Consider the following 19,558-nt stretch of genomic DNA (forward strand, 5'->3'; position numbering starts at 1 on the left):
CTCTGAGCACCACTATTTTGACCACCACGTGGCGGATACGCTTGCTGTAACAAAACCTTCGTTTTCAACTCTTTCGTTTTCTTCTCTGCTCTATCTTTCTCATCTTTGTCTCGATTTTCGTAGTACTGCGCAGTAGCCAATATCTGTGCTGAAGAGGAAACTGCCCAAGAACTCTCTGAATCGTTTAACTTCTTACACAACTCGGGAAGCAGATTGTGCACAAATTTATCGACGAACAGTCGCTGACCACCTATTGTACTCATATCTTGACCACTGTGGTCGACAAAAAAGTCTCTTCAAACCTGGTGAAGAAATCAGACACCGTTTCATCTTTCTTCTGCTTACACGCAGACAACTTATCCCAATTTACACGCATCGCAGGCATTACATTTTTCATGTAATCAATGATTTTACCAGGAAGTTCTGCTACTAAAGGCTCAGGTTTAGCACCACCAACTTGTCGGTCATCTGCAGCAGCAATATTAGCCCATGAGTCACCTAACTCCTGATCATGATCTGCATGACGAATCTTTCCCCATAAAGGCTGTTGAACGACGTTCCCAAACAACATGTCTATATCAGCTAAATTCATAATGCAGGAACCTGCAGTCTGTGACAATTCCTTGTAATACCCTGCAGGATTTTTACGGGGATCAGGTAATGTCTGCTTAAGGGCCAAAACTTCAGCTCGCTTCCATGGAACATGTACCCACACACGCTGAAAGTGTGCTGGTATAGCTGGTGGAACATTACCAGGACCAGCTGCTACTGTTTCCTTCCATACTGGAGGAACTTCTCTCATGGGATATTGTCTTACCTTCTTCTTAACAGAGGAATCAGACTCAAACAACGACCTAGAAACACCTTCAGTCCTAAGCGATAACAACGTCGCAATTGCTTTCTTAACTTCTGAACCCACAATTGCGCCTTTTGAAAACTCGAACCGTACATGGCTCAACTCGGGCGGATTAGAGTCCAAATCATTGTCCTCTAAATATTCACACAGGAAAACACACATTTTCTCAAAAACGTATCGATGTCTCCCACTGGGTGAAGACATCCATAACACATTCTATATTTTTTTTTTTTTTTTTAAACCTTTATTGACGTAGAAGAGTACACCGCTATTCAGCCGAACATCCCGGGGGCACGGCAGCACGGTAAAGACACAGCCATATGGCATACAGCGATCACATTTCCGGATAAGTGAGGTTCAATTTTATTTTAAACAGGATGATATCAGGAACATAAAAAGCTGCAATATAACGTAAAGGAATGTGGGGACCAGGTGCCGAGCCGTAAAGTATAGTCATAGTATGGGCGGGCCAGACAAGAATTCTTGCAGGATTTTAAGACGATCACAAATAAGGCATGGGTACTTTGTCAAAGAACAGGATATACACGCATACAATTACTGTAAATACCGATTAAACGCCCGCCCAGGTCTTACCTATAGCGCAACAACAGCTCAGACACAGAATACGACAAATCAATGAGAACTTAGAAACCAACACAATAAACTGATCCCAGACGCAGAAAAAGGAAAAAGGAAAGGGAAAACCAAAAGAGCGAAGAAAAAGGCCATAGGAACAAAAAGAGAAAAAATAAACCCCTTCCCCCAGCCCCCCACCCCGCACCCCTGCAGTTGGCTACGGCCTAACCCCCCAGCAGCGTGCCTGTCGCCCAGTATCTAAACCCGAAATATAGAAGAGAGAGGAAATATAGAAAGGAGGAGAAATATAAAGAAAGAAAAAAAAACAAAAAAACATTGAGGGGTCCCCAGTACGGGCTCCCGGCCCCCCCCCCCACCGCCACGCAGCAATTCAAACACCTCAGCGCCGCTACCAAGATGTCAAAGGCGACAACCTAAAACAGGATAATGGTCACCACTCCAGTTCAAAAGTCGCACAATTAAGATGAGAACCCCCTGTGCAGCAACCCAATAAACTAATAGCCAACACTCAGCTCCAACCCACCCAGTCATAGTTGAGACACATCTCAATCCGCCCTGCGTAGGGTCAGACAAACAAAATACCAAAAATAATGCAGGCAGGTAAGTCCGACGGAAGGTAGGGAATCTTACAGCACACCAGAACACGACACTCTCGAAGGCCCTCCACAGCCCATCCGGCAGCTCCAAAGCAAACAATCAAGGTCCAGTCCAAAAAGAGCACAGTCATTGTGTTGCGAAAGAATGTGTCCACGGGACGATCCATAGCGGTACAAGCGGGAGACTTCCAAAATACCGACTCTTGCTTCTCAGCCACGGTGATAGTCACAGCGCCACTTCCACAGCAGTGTCTCCACCAATACCTGCAGGAGGGATGCCACAAGCGAAGACCCCGGAGATGATCCCGGCGTCGGGCTTTCCTTCATGTCGGATAGACCAAGATTAGAACACAGCGGCCACCCAATCCGGACCGTGAATTACTGGCAAACAATGGGGGGGGCCTTCTGATCCCCCCTCCCCAATTTTCAGTGCGCGCCACTATCACCACAGGCTGGTACGGCTCAGTGAAGGCGAGTGCATAAACCGGGGCCCCCAGCATAAGTGCCGCATAGATGTTCACCAACGCAACCAGCTCGAGAAACAAAAAAGGGGGGGGGGTTCTTAATACCAACGCCTCCATGTTGCACACAGCGTGGGTGCCATCTCCATTTCCCCGTAGAAGGTCACATATTCACCCCCAAGATCTCAAAGGCGCCATCAAAACTGATGCGGATCCATCGGCTCCGATCCCCTAGAGTGTGGGATACAAGCAGTTGCGCGCTGGTTACATAACACATTCTAAATCATATTTTTCCGGGTCAGCAACCCATTTATGTGCCAAACAATTCAACGTTTCCTTCTCCCTAGAATCAGGCAGTTGACTACGCAATTGCTTGCGCTCTGTGTCAGGAGTTACACTCGTTGCACCAAAGAGAGGATGCAAAAAACTAGCGACAGTACTTGCCACTCTCTGACGAACAGAAGGAGAAGTCGATAAAAAGACAAGAGGGAAAGCAGGGTGAGACGAAGCAGATGCAGAGGCAGTGTCAAGAGAAGTGGTAGTCGTTATAGTAGTTCAAGTTGTAGGAAGTATAGGAGGAGCAGATGTTAAAGACGGTGGCGCTTGAGGAGGCTGCACCGGAGGAGCAGGAGCCAGCTGAAGAGTAGCTGGTGGGTGCTGTGGAGGAGCAGGAGGCAATGCAATCACAGGTTGCGCAACTAAAGGTTGCGGAGGTGCCGTAGCATTTTGCGCATAAGGGGGTGGCGAACTTAACAAATGCACCATTAACGGATCTTTTTCAAGCTCTTTTGCTGCATCTTGCTGAAGAGGCGGCAAAACTGGATAACATTTATCTATTATCATTTTACGTTGCCTGTGCAACTGTGCACTCATCTGTTCTTCTTCATTGTCTTTATACTGCATGGCAGCTTGCATTATCGAAATACCCCTTTCTCTCTTATTTTTCTTCGCTAATTTAATTTCCTTCTGTTTGGCTTCCTTACGCCATAGGCGGAAAGAGTCAAACATCGCCGGCCGGGCTTTCTTCTTGAAAAGTTTAACTTCGAGATTGTCTAAGATTTCCGTGTCAAAGCTACCATATTGGGGCCATTTTAAAACACCATCTTTTCTGGTGTAGCGGATCCACACTTCATTATATGTGATGGGGCCTACTCCATGTTTCACATACAATTCATAGGTTGGAGTTCCAATCGGAGGAACCGGACAAGAGTCCTCCAATCGGGAATCCCTATTATTACAACCAAGACAAAACAAATTTCCAAGTCTGCTAAGACCAGGCATCTTCGCTCTCTAGTCTAGCTTCTAACTTCAAAGGATTATCGATTACGATATTGCTCGTGAATACACGAGTCCTTTGGCTTTGGCACTTGCAAGTTCCAAACAAAGTGATCCCAAAGGGATACCCAAACTAAGACCAACTAAGGACTGGGAGACCCTCCACTTATACTTAACTGAGATATCGATGACGTCACCAGAAGATTCGTCTATCGTTTCGCTCTACCAAACTTCAAGGGTCCAAATCAGGGCGATAGCCAGGGCAGCAGTCCTTTGTAGCCGTCGGGAAGCGGGGAACCTCGCAGCAAAGACTTTCGGACCACGTCGACATGCAGGGGTCGATGAAGTGGTTGGCCTTCCTCCAGAATCTTCACACGAAGCTCCTCACGAACCTCTGGCTTGGACCGGTACCGTTGGTATCGCCCCACGCTGGGCGCCAGCTGAGGTACTGGGTTTTTCAGAAATGGTACCGAACCGGTAACCCAGTGGTGTCAGGGTACACACCCAAAGACCTCGAGTACTTTCCTGATTTAGACCACAGAAACTCAGAGTCTTCTAGGTGAAGTCAAGGATCGATTTTATTGGCTGCAACCAAGTAACAGGCGTCCTAGAAGTACCACAACACGGGATGTATATTCTCAGGAGACTGCTCAATCTTACAAAGCCAGGCTTCTCTTTTTATACAAAATATTCAGCTCCAGGCAAACATTCTTACATTTACAGTAGACTATTCACATATTTTCACTACAAAGAAAAAGCAGAGTCATGATGACAAGCCCACATTCCAATTTGTTCAGCCCACAATAAATTACCCGGCAAGGCCCAAAAGTTTCATCAGATATCGGTGGACCCCCAATAAAAACGGGCACCTCCTCCTCGTAAAGCAAGTCAGAGAGAAAGGAACAGGGACAGGTGGGAGCAAGATTAGGCAGGGTGTGTGTGCGATGAAAAGGGTTTATGACATGTTGTGCCTTGTTGCTATCTCGTTCGGCCACTGGGAGAGGAACTGACCAAACAGGTTCGGCCTGAGGCAATGGTTTCAGCTTGCCCAGGTCAGAGAAAAGTCAATCAAGGTGTACGTGTCCTTTGATATCGAATTTAGCTGTATTATAAGCCTATGTGAGGGCAACCCACAAAATGGCTGCCGTACACAAAATGGAAGCCAAGGGTTCAAGACGAAAATGACGATTTCGAGGTGAAATCGTCACTCGAATATGACAAAAATGCTTGTCATAGTGTACTAGCCATTTTCGGTCTTTTGATATAAAAATCGTCATGCTACGACGAAGTTTTATTCACGAGTCCAGAATTTTCAGAACTACAAAATCCCTGCAGCAGGTGTTCAATCCATCAACCTCTAATATGCAATGAGCTTGCTACAATATGCAGATGTTTTTTTCAATGTAAACAGTTGCCTGGATATATTATTTGTTGCTATAATTAATTTTTATTTTCTTTGGGTTTTTTTTTATGTAAGGAGAGGCAACTTACATGATTTATGAATTCATAGACAATATAGTGAATGCCCAGCGATAGATTGCTGAATTAATTTTGTTCTTGGAAGAATGACAGTTATGCCCAGTAAAGGTTTAATTTTTGGGTCTATTACATCTACACACACTGTGAGAAGCACTTGATCACAGGGATTTGACTAATCAGCGTGACTTGAACACTTTAAATGATAGTTCAATTGCCTACCTTTGGTAACATTGTTCTGAAAATTACTCTTTAATCAATTATATTTTTGTTTGTTAACAGCCAGCTAAATTGAAGCCAAAAAGGCACTTCTTTATAGCGTTGGATTTTAAGCAGATTGATAATTAGGAAGCATTGTTATTCCTATCAATATAGTGGAAAACATAAGATATGTTTTAGACCAGATGCAATGTGATGCAATGGGGCCCAGAGGCACCTAGTAGGCATTCCAAACAAACTCCAGGGTCATATTTATCATGGATTTGAATTGCCCTTGCACTGCGAAAGGGGGCACAGGGGCGATGTAAAGCCTAGAATGAGATTTACCAAGCCACACAAGGCCATCTAGCATGGCCCTTCATGGCTTAGTACATAAGGAGTAATGCAAGGCAGTGGAAGTTGCTGGCTTACGTCACTCTCTCCTGGGAGGTGTTCCATGGGTGGACTGTGGGTGTGCCCATATGCACAAACTCCATTGGCTGTGATTAAAACTTACTTGCGCCCAAACCCTCAGCGTATAGGAGATGAGATTTGAATTAAAGAATTAATATGGCAATTGGTTGGACAGATTTATTCTGGAAAACAGAGTTCAGAAAAATCAACAAACAGGATGAAAATAATCAATTAACTCAGGAATGTATTTAATATTTAGAAAGATACTTGTAATCAAATCATTAGAAATATAGGAAAATAGATTTTAGAAAAACAAAGGTCAAATTGATATAATAATTTTGTATTTACCAATCTTATTTTACTCAGTCAACTAATCTCTACCTTTCATTTGTGTGGAATTTCGGTATCACACATAGCTATAAAAAAGACCTTGGCCCCACTAATGAAATCCTTTGTGTTGTTAATTTAAGAAATTCTGTGTCTTATGCATGATTTCTCTGACTTTCCTTTTAATTCTTACTTCTGTATTGTTCTGAGGTCTTGCAAACTCTCCACATCCCTATATAATCTATAAACGTGGTGTACTTTTATTCCCTCAGTACTAATTCTACTACTGCAGCTATATAGTAACTATATTAAGACACTAGAATGTCACTAAGACACGAAAAAATATAAATAACTAAAGTCTTTTAAGTCAGTAGAATCAGTGCATGACAGCCAGTTCTCCTTGGGATGGATATGAAAGTTTGATGCAGTGTAAATAAACTCCACAATTTGTCACATTCAGTCACAAATGTAGTGCTGAATATCGAATATAAAAATGTTGACCTAAACAATATTAAACCCAAAATATAATATCAACGACCCTATACTTATTAAAATATATTGATTAAAAAATGTTGTCCTACAAATATATCTCAAGTTATAAAGCATCTAAGGCAAACACATACATTAAGATAATAGATTTTAAAATGAACACTAAAATTAACAAAAACACGAAAAACCAAAATGTGGTGTATAAAATACAGGAAAACCAAGTTTAACATATCAAATGCATTTAGTTCAAAGTCATTTAAAACTTTAAATAGTTGCAATAATTTTTTTATATATTTTATATAATTAAAAAACATCTATTTTGTAACTTTTCTTAACAAAATCTGAAAATAAAATTGAAATTCAATATCTTCACAAACAAATTTGCTTGATTGTAAACAATTTTTAGAATATTGTAAATACTAAATACATTAACTTATGTGAGTCGGGGTCATACTAGCTATTTCCACTCCAAACTGAGGAAAACTGGGAAAAGCACAGGACCCGTGTTGAGGCAAGGGGATCTGATATGAAATTAAATACCAGTATTTGTAAAGTGCACAACTACCTCTGAAGTGGTGCCCCGGCACAGGGGGCCCTCGGGAAGATTAAGCAAGCTATTGTCCAGAGTCACATGGTGCTGGGCTAACCTGCCGCCAGCACCGGGGATCAAACCCTGAACCCCATGATCCGGAGTCAGGAACCCTGGCTGATGCGCCACACCTCTTCCACCCGTGTTGGGGCAAGGGGACCTGATATGGTATGCCCACTCCAAACTGAGCACACTGGGGGGAGTGTTTGATGATGGGTGGTGGTGGGGTATCATATTTACTATTATCACTACAAACGAACAAAGAAGTCAAGTTAAGCAATTTGGGAAAGTAATGGACTCTGGATAGGTCAGATTTCCTATTCCCACTCCAAAATAAACAGCATTGGGGAATGGGTTGGACTTAGGGAAGTTCAAATGTACTCATATTTATTATTCTCATTTAAAACTAAGCAACAATTTAGTATTGAGAAAAACATTGAACTCTGTGGGGTGCTACATTTACTATTCCAGTCCCAACTAATCAATGTTAAAACATGGAGCAAATGTAGCTAAATATCAATAGAAAACATAAAAACATCGGAAATATGTTTACTTAATGCTGGTGAACTTTAGGTTCTTTTTCCATAACTGCACAGTTGATTGAACTTGATTGTATTTGCAGTTACGTGTAAAGCAAATTACACAATTTCTTTGGGAATTGTCTCTCTGCTCAGCTACCAAATGTCAACCTAAAAATCCTTGGAAAATCCTATTTACCTCTAAAAACTAGACTTTGGACCATCATCCCTCTGGCTAATTTCTCATGGCAGCTATATCTATTAATTCATATTTAAATTCCTTGCTTACTGTTGATCATTTAATTTGCATATTAGTGTGCACATATGGTTTACTTGAAAAAAATACTATCCACCAGAGTTGTTTTTGCATAGGAGTGCTGGTGATATTTGTTTTTTGTTCATTTGTATAAAAAACACATGCTTTTTAGAAATTATTTTACTATTCCATTTGGACATGATGGCATGTAGACTTCATTAGGTCCCCATCCCCGTGATTGCTGTGAGTCCTATTGGGTAACAAGTTGTGCCCAACCTCATTAATATTGATGGGTTAGGTCGATTTGCCACCCCTTTAGGAACACCCACAGCAACACCCATGTCACACCCCTTTCACACAAAGTCTTGCCTGAGAAGGGCCCATATATAAATGGGCAGGAAAAACCACACAGAGTGGATTTACGTATCATTGTAAATATGGGGCAGAAGGTTGCACCAGCAGTGTGTCACAAAAAGTTTAGGAATCCCTATTCTAAAATATATTCTTTAGTACATTAGTAATTGGGATGCCCAAACTGTGATTCAATGAGAATTGCAATTTGGAAATCTTTATTCTTAATTTTTGTACATGTGCCCCATACACTTGTTATCAGACCCTATGACATACCCCTCCATCTATTGCAATTTATGGAACAGGGCTTAATAAAGCCAGTGCCTGTACAGCTCTTAAAGGAATATGTAATGTTACATCACGGTCTTCACACCGCAATACCTTTACAACACAGACATTACAACGCAAGTCGTTACCACAACTTGTGCTGGAGGGTGCTGGTCTTAGGAATAGTATGATTTACTATTCGAACTCCAGCCTGCTTTACAGTAGGAAAGGTGTTGGAATAGTAAATCATACTATTCCTTAGCTTAGGGCACCATAATGACTTGCGTTGTAATGCCTGCGTTGTAAAGGTATTGCGGTGTGAAGACCGCAATGTAACTGATATTTCTCCTCTTGAAGAGAGCAGTGAACTGCCCTGTTTGCAGCATGTTCACTAACTGCGATCAGCCTTAAAGGGCAGGCAGGGCTCAGCATACTATCATCTTCTAATGCCAATAAAGGCAGATTGCAGGTTACAACAGGATTCGTCAGCAGGATATTGCCTATTGCCTAGGATTCAGCAAAGCTAGCCTGAGACATCATGCTCAGAGGGCATCAACCTCAGCATTATCACTCACCCAAACATTTGCATGGTGACAGTCTCGTTTCTGTCTGAGCCACAACCCAACATGGGCTCACCCGACTGGTGCTTGTCTACGTTGGTAGCCTCCAGAAGCTTGACTGAGTCTTAGGTGTGAACCTGCTACAAAAAATAGCTTCCTTCTACCTAGCAGAAGTGCGTGGAATCTGAGCCTTTTAAAGTTTGTGTAGTTTCTATTAAGGTTGCCAGCCTTAACTGCTCTTCCATTTCTTTCCTCCTTCATGGTGCGTATTTACTCAGCAGTATGCAGCATTCCTGTCTTTAAATAAACAAAAATAAATTCAAATAATGCATGGATACTGCTTATATCACCAATTCTCTTTCTTACCCTTTTTTATTATTCTTCTACTCATTCACCAACAAATCTGCTTGCTGCATATTGCCATATGAATTTCTGGTGAGCTGTCTGATTACCCGCATTTTTGGTGTACTAGCACAAATCAACCTGCTGCCCCTGTGGCTAAGCTGATTAGTGCTTTTTAAAATTATAATTTGTGTGTCTATCTCTAACATACCCTCACCACTCATACCACTATGCCCTAAGTTCCATAAAAGGACAACCGTGCCTCAACACACATCATGAAACATTGGCATCAAAACGTAGGCTCACGAAAAAAATAACAACCTTCAAATCCCACACCCTATATGGAGTAGCCTGCTCTCTGTGTGGGTAAGGGTTTCAATACCTCACACAGAGGTAGTAGGCGCTATAAAATTTTTATAATACAATACTGTACAATACACAGTGCTATTTATTTTGAACCAGGACCTATGCCTATGCCAATGCCCATGTTGAATTTGAGCTGTGATACAGCCCTGGAACTCAACAATATCCAGAAATATTTTAAGCCATTGCCAAAATGTCTTGTCTATGCATCTTTTATTAAATCAAACTCTGGTTATATGAAATCCTCCTAGTCTCATTCCCCAGGCACAGTGAGTCTTTTTAAAAATATGAACTAAATAAATACTGTAAGGTTTATGCAAATTTAGGGATCACGGGCTATAAGGTCAAATCAAACTTTTATCCTTGAGGACATTTTCTCCACCATTCTAACAAACAATCATCCAATAAGTTTAGGGATGACCTCTAGCCCAGTTGTTATACGTGAACTCCGTAATCCGGAGTCAGGCACCCTGGCCACTGCGCCACACCTCTTCCACTGACACTGTTGTGCCCTCTCCCTTTTAGGCAACGCAGCATCATAAACTTTGGTTGCAGCACTGCGTTGTGTAAATTCATTGCAAATGTGTCCCACAGTTTTGTAGTATTAAAATATACAGAAATCAGCTGGCCCTAGCATGCACACAGACATCATCATGGGGCACATGTATCATTCTAAATACCGGTCGCAAAGAGGCACATTCGCAGATTTGATGCATGTGGTCCCATGAAATTTACTTTATTTACAACATTTCAATTGATTTTAAAAGTATTGTCCATTGGTTATGGATGTCTGCTGGTAACTGTTTGCACTCTTTAACTGGAATCTTAACAATTGGCTAACTTTAACATGGCCTAATAGCTTGCATATGTAATTTAAAATGGTACAACATCTAACAAAATGACCCATTTTCACGGTAACTGTTGTTTAATAACATTATTAATAGTTATCCTTTATTCTAAGGAAGGAATGCATTGAAGTATTAACTTATTAAATATATTGCATTTTTACCAAAGCAAAACATTAATGTTCTGTAAGTTTTAACTGTATATATTTTCTTTTTCCTTTTGCCAATACACAACTACATTGATATCCATCAATGTCCGGGTGTTCCTATGTAATTTACATTTGATGTGCTGCAAACTCGGCTGCTAAATAAGCATATGTCCCTTTCCATCTACCCCAAACAATTTCATTTTTATTTTACGTCGTGAAATACCCAGGCTATTTTAGCTGTCGAGATTTATGTCCTCAAGCGCAGCTCAGCGAGTTTCCTCTGGGGCAGCACGTGGCTCTCCAACCTGTCTACAGACGAGGACACCCTTCACATCACTGCAACACAACAGAGAGCACAAGTCACCTTTGAGTCTCAGGTCAATCGCCATCACTTAGTGTATGTGCTCTGAGTGTTTGATGTCCCCTTTGAGATGTCAAGGCACTTCATACAATGGCCAGTGTCATTTTCTGACAAAAGGAAAAGAAACTGGAGCAGCCATTAATCATCTAACAAGTGCTGCACTGTCACTCTGAAAAAAATAGTGCACTTTTTGAAAAACATTCTGTGACAATTCCATACAAGGAAAATAAAGAGCACTTGTGTATTATGACAGGAAACAAGAAATAATCATCACAGTGAATTGTAGGACAGCAAGAATGGTTGGCAGAGAAATATGGATCTGTTTTTCGACTTGCTAAATGTGGTTTTTTGTCCAAAAGATGTGCTGCCCATCGGAGATAGTACAGAACAAGAGAAGGCCGGATGAGTGCAATCGCATATTCTCCAGAGTTTTTGAAACTCGTGTTAACTGTAAGCTAGAGCGAGTTTCTCTCAGACAATTTGCACCCATTATGGTATGTTGCTTGTTGCAGCACTTTCGGTGCTATCACACATGCCATGACAACATTTTGGGTTTTCATCAAATTCAGAGAACAAGAAATTAATCTTGTGTATGTTGGGGAAGGGGGTTATTCTGTGAGAGTAACTTACATAGGGACCTTGGGTGGGTTGGGGTTTTAGTAATCAAGTTATTTTCCAACAACCAATGGAGGGACAGTACTAATGTTCCAAATCAGAAATTAATTAAAAATCACTTCATAGAGTGTTCTCCCCTAATGATCCTTTTTGAAAAAAATAGGATAGCATTTAAATCCCACTTCAAAAGTGTTGGGGCTCTGCCCCATGTACATGTTTAGAAAATTACCATAAAATAGTACAATTTAAACCACGTCATTGCCCACATTGAAAAGTATATCATAGCCCCAGCATGAGAAATGGTGTATTTAAAAGCACAAATCTGCAATGATTCGTTTTATCTCTAGTCAGCGGGAGAATTGTGAGGTTGTGTTGTAGGTCCTGGCTCAGGACACCTTCGAAAGACGTCTCATATGTATTTATTTATTTTATTTGAGGTATTTATGAAGGGCAACCCAAGTTGTGAATACCAGAGGAACACTGCCAGAAGGAAGCAGAAAGGACAACCCTGCAATTATATTTAGTGCAGATTTTTAAATTCCAAATGTTTTTCTTTCATTACCCTTAAGTAGAGGGCAGACAACTTACACAAGTGTTAGGTCAAGTGCCATCGGCCTAGATAACCCCTAGCCATCTGAGAAGTGCTTGCAATAAATATAACAGCCCCGAAACACTAAGAATCAATTGCCACTGTGAGTTCAATAAATTAAGATAATTTCCGTTTTCTACACTGTATCTGTTTACCATGTTTACCAAGTGATCCTACACCACAACGTATTAAGGCAGTTTACACATAACATAACTTCAACATTACTTTAAAACAAAGGAAGTAGAAAATTGGCCCATTCAAAATTACACGGAGAATTGCAGTGGTAATATATGACAATCGTAATCGTCAGTGTATTGGCAAGAAATTCTAGAGACTTAGTGGTCACAGTGGCGGCTTCTTCATTGGGGCGTGGGGGCGTCGCCACACTGATTTCTCGCAGTGCGAGAAGGCAGAAACATAAAATGGTAAAACTATCATTTGATGTTTCTGCTTCTCGCACTGCGAGAAAGCAGATGTGCCTGTACCTGGTTGGGGGCGGTTGGTCCTGCTCAAGGGCAAGGGCAGTGGATTTGCCCACTGTTGTGGGTACTGACTGTTTGGGGCCGACCAACTCAGTCATGCGCACTCTCCCTTTTTCTCTATGTAGGCTGCTGCATTCAGCCTACATAGAGAAAATGGCCCGGCTGGGTCGCTCTCCGCTGCGCCTCACCAATCACAATGCTGCCATTGCAGTGTGTGATTGGCTTAGGGGAGCAGGAGGAGGGAGGCTGCCTAAAACGCGCCAGGGGCAGCAGGAGCTGAGGCGGTGGTGCGTGATGCGGTCGCGGAACTGGAGGAAGGAAAGTTTTTTATTTTATATTATAAAGATTACCATCCCACTTCCCCTTTTGTGGTTTAGGGGTGTTTTGGGGGGTTGAGGGTTCGTGTTTAGGGTTGAGGGCCAGTGTGTACGGTGTCAGGGTTAGGTTTTAGGGTTTAGGGGTGTTGTTTAGGGTTGAGGACAGTTTTGGGGTTGAGGCTGATTTTGTAGGGTTTAGCCTTGAAATTTGGTAGGGTTCCCGGAGTCTAGGACTCAGGGCCCGTTTGAGGTTGATGCATATTGGAGTTGACAAGGTTTGACCGTGATTTAGTTTGAATTTGTCCGGATTCGATGATCTTTGGGTATTTTTGAAGGTTGGCGGGTGGGGGATGTTTGGGTGACAAGTTGTACCCCTTCCAGTGGATTGGTTGGGTTCTGGTTCGGTGAGATTGTTGGAAATCGGCGGAACTAGTGTCCCAGGAAGTTTGAAGATGATGGAAGCAGTGGAAGTGCTGAAAACAGCATTTTATGTGAAGGCCCGGTTTGCCATGTTATCCAATAGGCCGTTTTCGGGGTTTGTGGAGAAGTGGTTTTAGGGGGTTCCAGTTGCTGGAGAGGAAAACTGGTTCTGTGAGTGATAGGTATGGATGTTTTCTGCGTGGGTAGGGATTTTTGGAGAAATTGATTGATGGAAAGGGTGTTTTTAAGCAATGTCGAAAACGGGAAAACGCTGCCATAGGGGCCCCTGTTAATCGCCAATTTTGCATATTTTTAACAAGTGCTCCTACACCACAACGTATTAAGGCAGTTTACATATAACATGACTTCAACATTACTTTAAAACAAAAGAAGTAGAAAATTGGCCAATTCAAAATTACACAGAGAATTGCAGTGGGAATATATTACAATAGTAATCGTTAGTGTATTGGTAAGAAATTCTAGAGACATAGTGGTCACAGTGGCGGCTTCTTCATTGGGGCGTGGGGGTGTCACCACACTGCTTTCTCGCAGTGTGAGATGGCAGACACATAAAATGGTAAAACTACCATTTCATGTTTCTGCTTCTCGCACTGCGAGAAAGCAGATGTGCCTGTGCCTGGTTGGGGGCAGGCTGCTCGAGGGCAGGCGGGAGTGGATTTGCCCACTGTTGTGGGTACTGACTGGTCATCCCCAGGGCCGACCATCTCAGTCAAGTGCAGTCTCCCTTTTTCTCTATGTAGGCTGCTGAATGCAGCCTACATAGAGAAAATGGCCCGGCTGGGGCGCTCTCCGCTGCGCCTCACCAATCACAATGCTGCCGTTGCAGTGTGTGATTGGCTTAGGGGAGCAGGAGGAGGGAGCCTGCCTAAAACGCGCCAGGAGCAGCAGGAGCTGAGGCGACGGTGCATGATGCGGTCGCGGAACTGGAGGAAGGAAAATGTTTTATTTTATAATATAAAGATTACCATCCCACTTCCCCTTTTGTGGTTTAAGGGTGTTTTGGGGGTTGAGGGTTCGTGTTTAGGGTTGAGGGCCAGTGTGTACGGTGTCAGGATTAGGTTTTAAGGATTTGGGTGGTGTTTAGGGTTGAGGACAGTTTTGGGGTTGAGACTGGTTTTGTAGGGTTTAGGCTTGAGATTTGGTAGGGTTCCCGGAGTCTAGGGCTCAGGGCCCGTTTTAGGTTGATGCATATTGGAGTTGACAAGGTTTGACCGTGATTTGGTTCGAATTTGTCCAGATTCGGGAGATTTTTGGGTGTTTTTGAAGGTTGGCGGGTGGGGGATGTTTGGGTGACAAGTGGTACCCCTTCCAGTGGATCGGTTGGGTTCTGGCTTGGTGAGATTGTTGGAAATTGGTGGAATTAGTGTCCCAGGAAGTTTGAAGATGATGGCAGCAGTGGAAGTGCTAAAAACTGAATTTGTTTTGATGGCCGGGTTTGCTATGTTATCCAATTGGCTGTTTTTGGGTTTGTGGAGAAGTGGGTTTTAGGGGGTTCCAGTTGCTGGAGGGGAAAACGGGTTCTGTGATTGATGGGTAGGGGTGTTTTCTGTGTGGGTAGGGATTTTTGGAGGAAGTGATTGATGGGAAGGGTGTTTTTAAGCAATGTTGAAAATGGGAAAACGCTGCTATAGGGGCCCATGTTAATCGCCAATTCTTCATATTTTTGGGGTGCGATTGGAGGGTGTTCCAGGTGGATTTGCTTAGCAGGGATTGGAGTTGGTAACCCCTAGTTTTGATTGCAAGTGGTTTGATGAAAATTCATCGAGGGGAAGTGGGTGTTTTGGGCCTAGTTTCTGAGTGCATTTTGACGCGATTTTAGGCTTTTACAAGGTTGTGGTAATGCACGTTTTTGGGACGCTAATTTGGGGTGTTCCACCACATTGGGAATAGGTTGAAGGGGTCGGGAGCTATGGTGGGAACCAGGAATGTCTAGTTGTGGATGAAAGTGGAATTTCACTTGTAGTTGGAGGGGAAATGGGACTTTGGCCCTGTTTCCAAGGTGCCTTTTGCTGCCATTGGCTAACATTGCCTGTAAGGAGTCCTACAAGTCACTCATAGGCGTGCACTTTTTGAGGGTCACCGGGCTTTTACTTAACATATTGTGGTCTGTCCTGGTGCCGGCTGCCCTGATCATCTGTACAGTTGAGTTAAGGTGCCAGCACTGGACATCCGTCTGCTTGGGGTGGTATGGACAAGGGGTAGTGGAACAAAGCTCAACCAAGCTCAGTGCTGACTCTTTACTGGCTTTAAATAGCTCCACAGCACCTCTATGCAAGAGGCCACTAAATAGATTACACTGCACTACACTGCACCAACACTGCAATGTAGCACAGCAGCAGTGGTCCTCTAATACATTTGTACAGCATTCCCTAAGTACTAGTGTCCAACAGTCCAAGTAAATTCATCACCCTGTCAATCATGGTATTGTACGTGTTAGCTTGTGGTTCTATCCAGTATGATTAAGAATCGTTGTGCTACTGCGGTACCATTAAATTGTTGTTCATTTTAATTCCATATTCCCAGATCATTGTTATTATGTGTCAGACTTCAATAAGGTTTCTTCACTCCCACAACTCTAAACAGTAGTGTTGACTGAGCTATTCTTCACACCTTCTGGTTTGCTTGAAAATGCACCATTTGCCCACTCTTTTTTCAAAATTTTCTCGGGGGGAGAATCCTCCTCAACCCCCCAGAGGTGCTTCAGGCTCTCTCCATACGCTCGCCCGCCGCAATGAAGTACAACAATTGTTTTACGCCTCACCACTTTCAAATGTCACCAGCCGCCACTGGTAGTGGAGTATCTCAAAGACAATTGTCTGCAATTTGTACATTTACCTTTTTTGCCACAGAACACCCTGCCTTGTGAGGAAACTGTCAGTGTGTCTGAGCAAATTAAATTTGGCTCTATTTTCCTGGTTAATGAACTTGCCTATTGGATCGAGGGCATCAGTCAAGAAGGCTGTGCAAAAGTCTAATTTGGTGAAAAACAAAACATTGTTTAATGCGTTGGTGGTGTGCGAACTGGAACACAGTCTATATGTTAGGAGGTTTAGTAGTTAGGTCATTGTGTAGCTTCTGGGGTCGTAATAAAAGATTTCATGTTCATTGAAGTTTTAAAAGTTGCACTGAGGCTTCTGGCGGCCACATGAACCTCCTGTGCAAGCAGTGGAAGATCTCTATGCAGCAATGTGTGCTTCTGATGCGTGTGATCAAAACTGTTTAAGAAGTCAAGTGTGCTCTGGTGCACACAGGTTCTTTGTCAGCAGCTTGTGGTGACCCCCAAGCAGGGAGATCATGATAAGTGGCCAATACTCGGTATTAGCCACAATCCCATTGTCATGGTCTGGCAGCCCATGCTATGGCTCAGTGGCTCAGGGGGATGATACAAGAAATCAGATTATTAAGCTATGTGAAGAAGGGGCTGTGGTAGCTTTCCTAATAGGTAAAAGGTTTCCAGTCAGGAATTCAGGATTTCTGGGAACCTAACGCATGCAGCTGATCCTATCTCAGAGAAAAATACATGTGGTAGGTATACGAACTATACACTCCGTGAGTACTACCGGAAACAAAAATAAGCAAAGTAAACAATAATCCTAAATAGGGTAGATGTACTCTGTTCTCTAAAGGGGAGGGAGTGAAGAAGTTCTGTCGAGGTGGTTTATTAGGATCGAAGACTTCTGTTTTCAGGAGATACTCATGCACAAACAAAGAACTCCAAACATCACCATATAGTAAGTGCTATTATGTTGACACATTGAGTGCTGTACACCTGGCACTCATATTCAAAGTGGATCGTTGCTCTCAGCTAGGTCAAAATCATACAGAAAAAAAACTAGGGCAATATTACCAAGCACGTGCGATACATTATCGCCGCTTTCATCCCCAGGAAACTAGGCTTCTATGGGAATTCACAAGGGCAAATTATCAAGCCCATTATCGCCGCTAAGCGGTGATAATGTATCGGCCTTGCTTGATAATATGGCCCTGAATACTTAAGCACATTGGCAGGGTGAAATAACATTCTGAATTTGTCAACAAGCACGAGGAGCTGTAACATGATCAAAAGTGTATAATGACCCAGGGTGGAAGCAAATACGCAGCTATGCATAACCTGTGCACATGATATACTGAATGGTTGATAAATGAGACACAGTGCCCAGAGCATTTCATCTTCAGTTTAGTTTGTAAAACGTGCATAATGACCGAGCAAATTTCATGCTACTCATTACGTAAAAGTGTTCATTGTCCCAGGCTCGTGGTAAATATTCCCAAATACCAAATCTGATCAGTCCAGGTATACTTGACGCTGAACAAATTTGATACACTCTCCAGGTGTGTGAATCATGTAATGCCCGAAGTGTATGGATAATGTCCAGGTTGTAAAACTGCAAAGACATCAAGTATTTTAGGAACTCCCATTTTACAAATTCCATAATTCTCAAAGCAGATGGTATGCTGCCTAATATGTAAAGAAGAATTGTATTACTCCATTTAAGGAGCGGTTGGAAGCATTGCACAAAATGACTGTGTTAAATTGCACAAAGCCACCAGCTCATAGCACGCTTCCCGGGATGTAGCAATTCCCACTTCTCAAAACTTGGAGAATGTGTCAGCTATCTTAAATGGCTCCCACTTGTATAATGCCCCCCTATGCAAATGGGTGCAGGATACAGCACAGACAGCAGGGCCCCGGTGTAATACTGAATGAGCGTCCGCTGAACTATGGCTTTCACATTCAAAAGGGATTGTTTGCTTGTGTTCTTTGTTCATGCTCTGTGGAAATGAGGTCCTGCCAAAACCCCTGGAATGCTCTTCTCATGAAGGCATATGTCGGAAATGAAGATCCTGAAGAATGAATGTCCACCATCCCTGGAGTAAGAGGCTAGACGTCTTTTACCCCTGGTGGGCTTCTGATGCTGTCATGGAGAGTTTCAGATTGCACCGCCGTCCCCACCTCAACTAAGAGGACCTGTCGACGTCCAGAGTTAGACCAGGAAACACAACTTTATAATACCTGCCTAAGTATCACTGTCTGCAAAATTTGCAAGTGCGCACCTAGGGCCTCATTTATGAGGCCGTGCGTCACTTTTACGCTGCCGGTGCGTCACTTTTTGTGACGCACCAGCAGCGTAAAAAATTTGCCTTGTTGCACCATATTTACAAAGTGACGCATCTAGGTAGATGCATCACTTTGTAAACCCCTGCGCTATATTATACCTACGCCAGGTATAATGTATGCAGGGGGGGGCGTTCTGACGCAAGACAGGGTCATAGAAGTGACGCAGTGAAATCTATAACATTTCACTGCGCCACTTCTAGGACACAAATGCGTCAATTTCTTACGCCTGCCTCACAGCAGGCGTAAGACTGACGCAGGCCCTTTCACATGGGGCTTGCCCCATGTGAAAGGACACATTGCTGGAGTTGCGTCACTTTTGTGACACACTCCAGCAATGCGTCACTTTTGCGCCATACAGATACGTCAGAAATACTGACGTATCTGTAACTCTTTGCGCCATGATGCGTCATACTGTAAATATGACGCATCATTGGTCTCGCAAGGAGGGCGCAGTGAAAGTGACGCATCGCTGTTTTCACGCAGCGATGCGTCACTTTCCATAAATGAGGCCCCTAGCCTTTCACCACGCCCACCAAGCCCCTCCAATATCAGGCACTCCTGCACCACACAACCACTGCTCCAGCAGTGGCCCTGCCTGCTGCTCCATACACAGTCAGTGCCTGCTCAGTAGACTGCTGCTTGTGGTGCACGCTTCCACATTGTGCCATCTGTTTGCGGGTGAGTGTATCGATGGTGGCATCAGGC

This window comes from Lissotriton helveticus, chromosome 6 (genome assembly GCF_964261635.1).
Source record: "Lissotriton helveticus chromosome 6, aLisHel1.1, whole genome shotgun sequence".
NCBI lineage: Eukaryota > Metazoa > Chordata > Amphibia > Caudata > Salamandridae > Lissotriton > Lissotriton helveticus.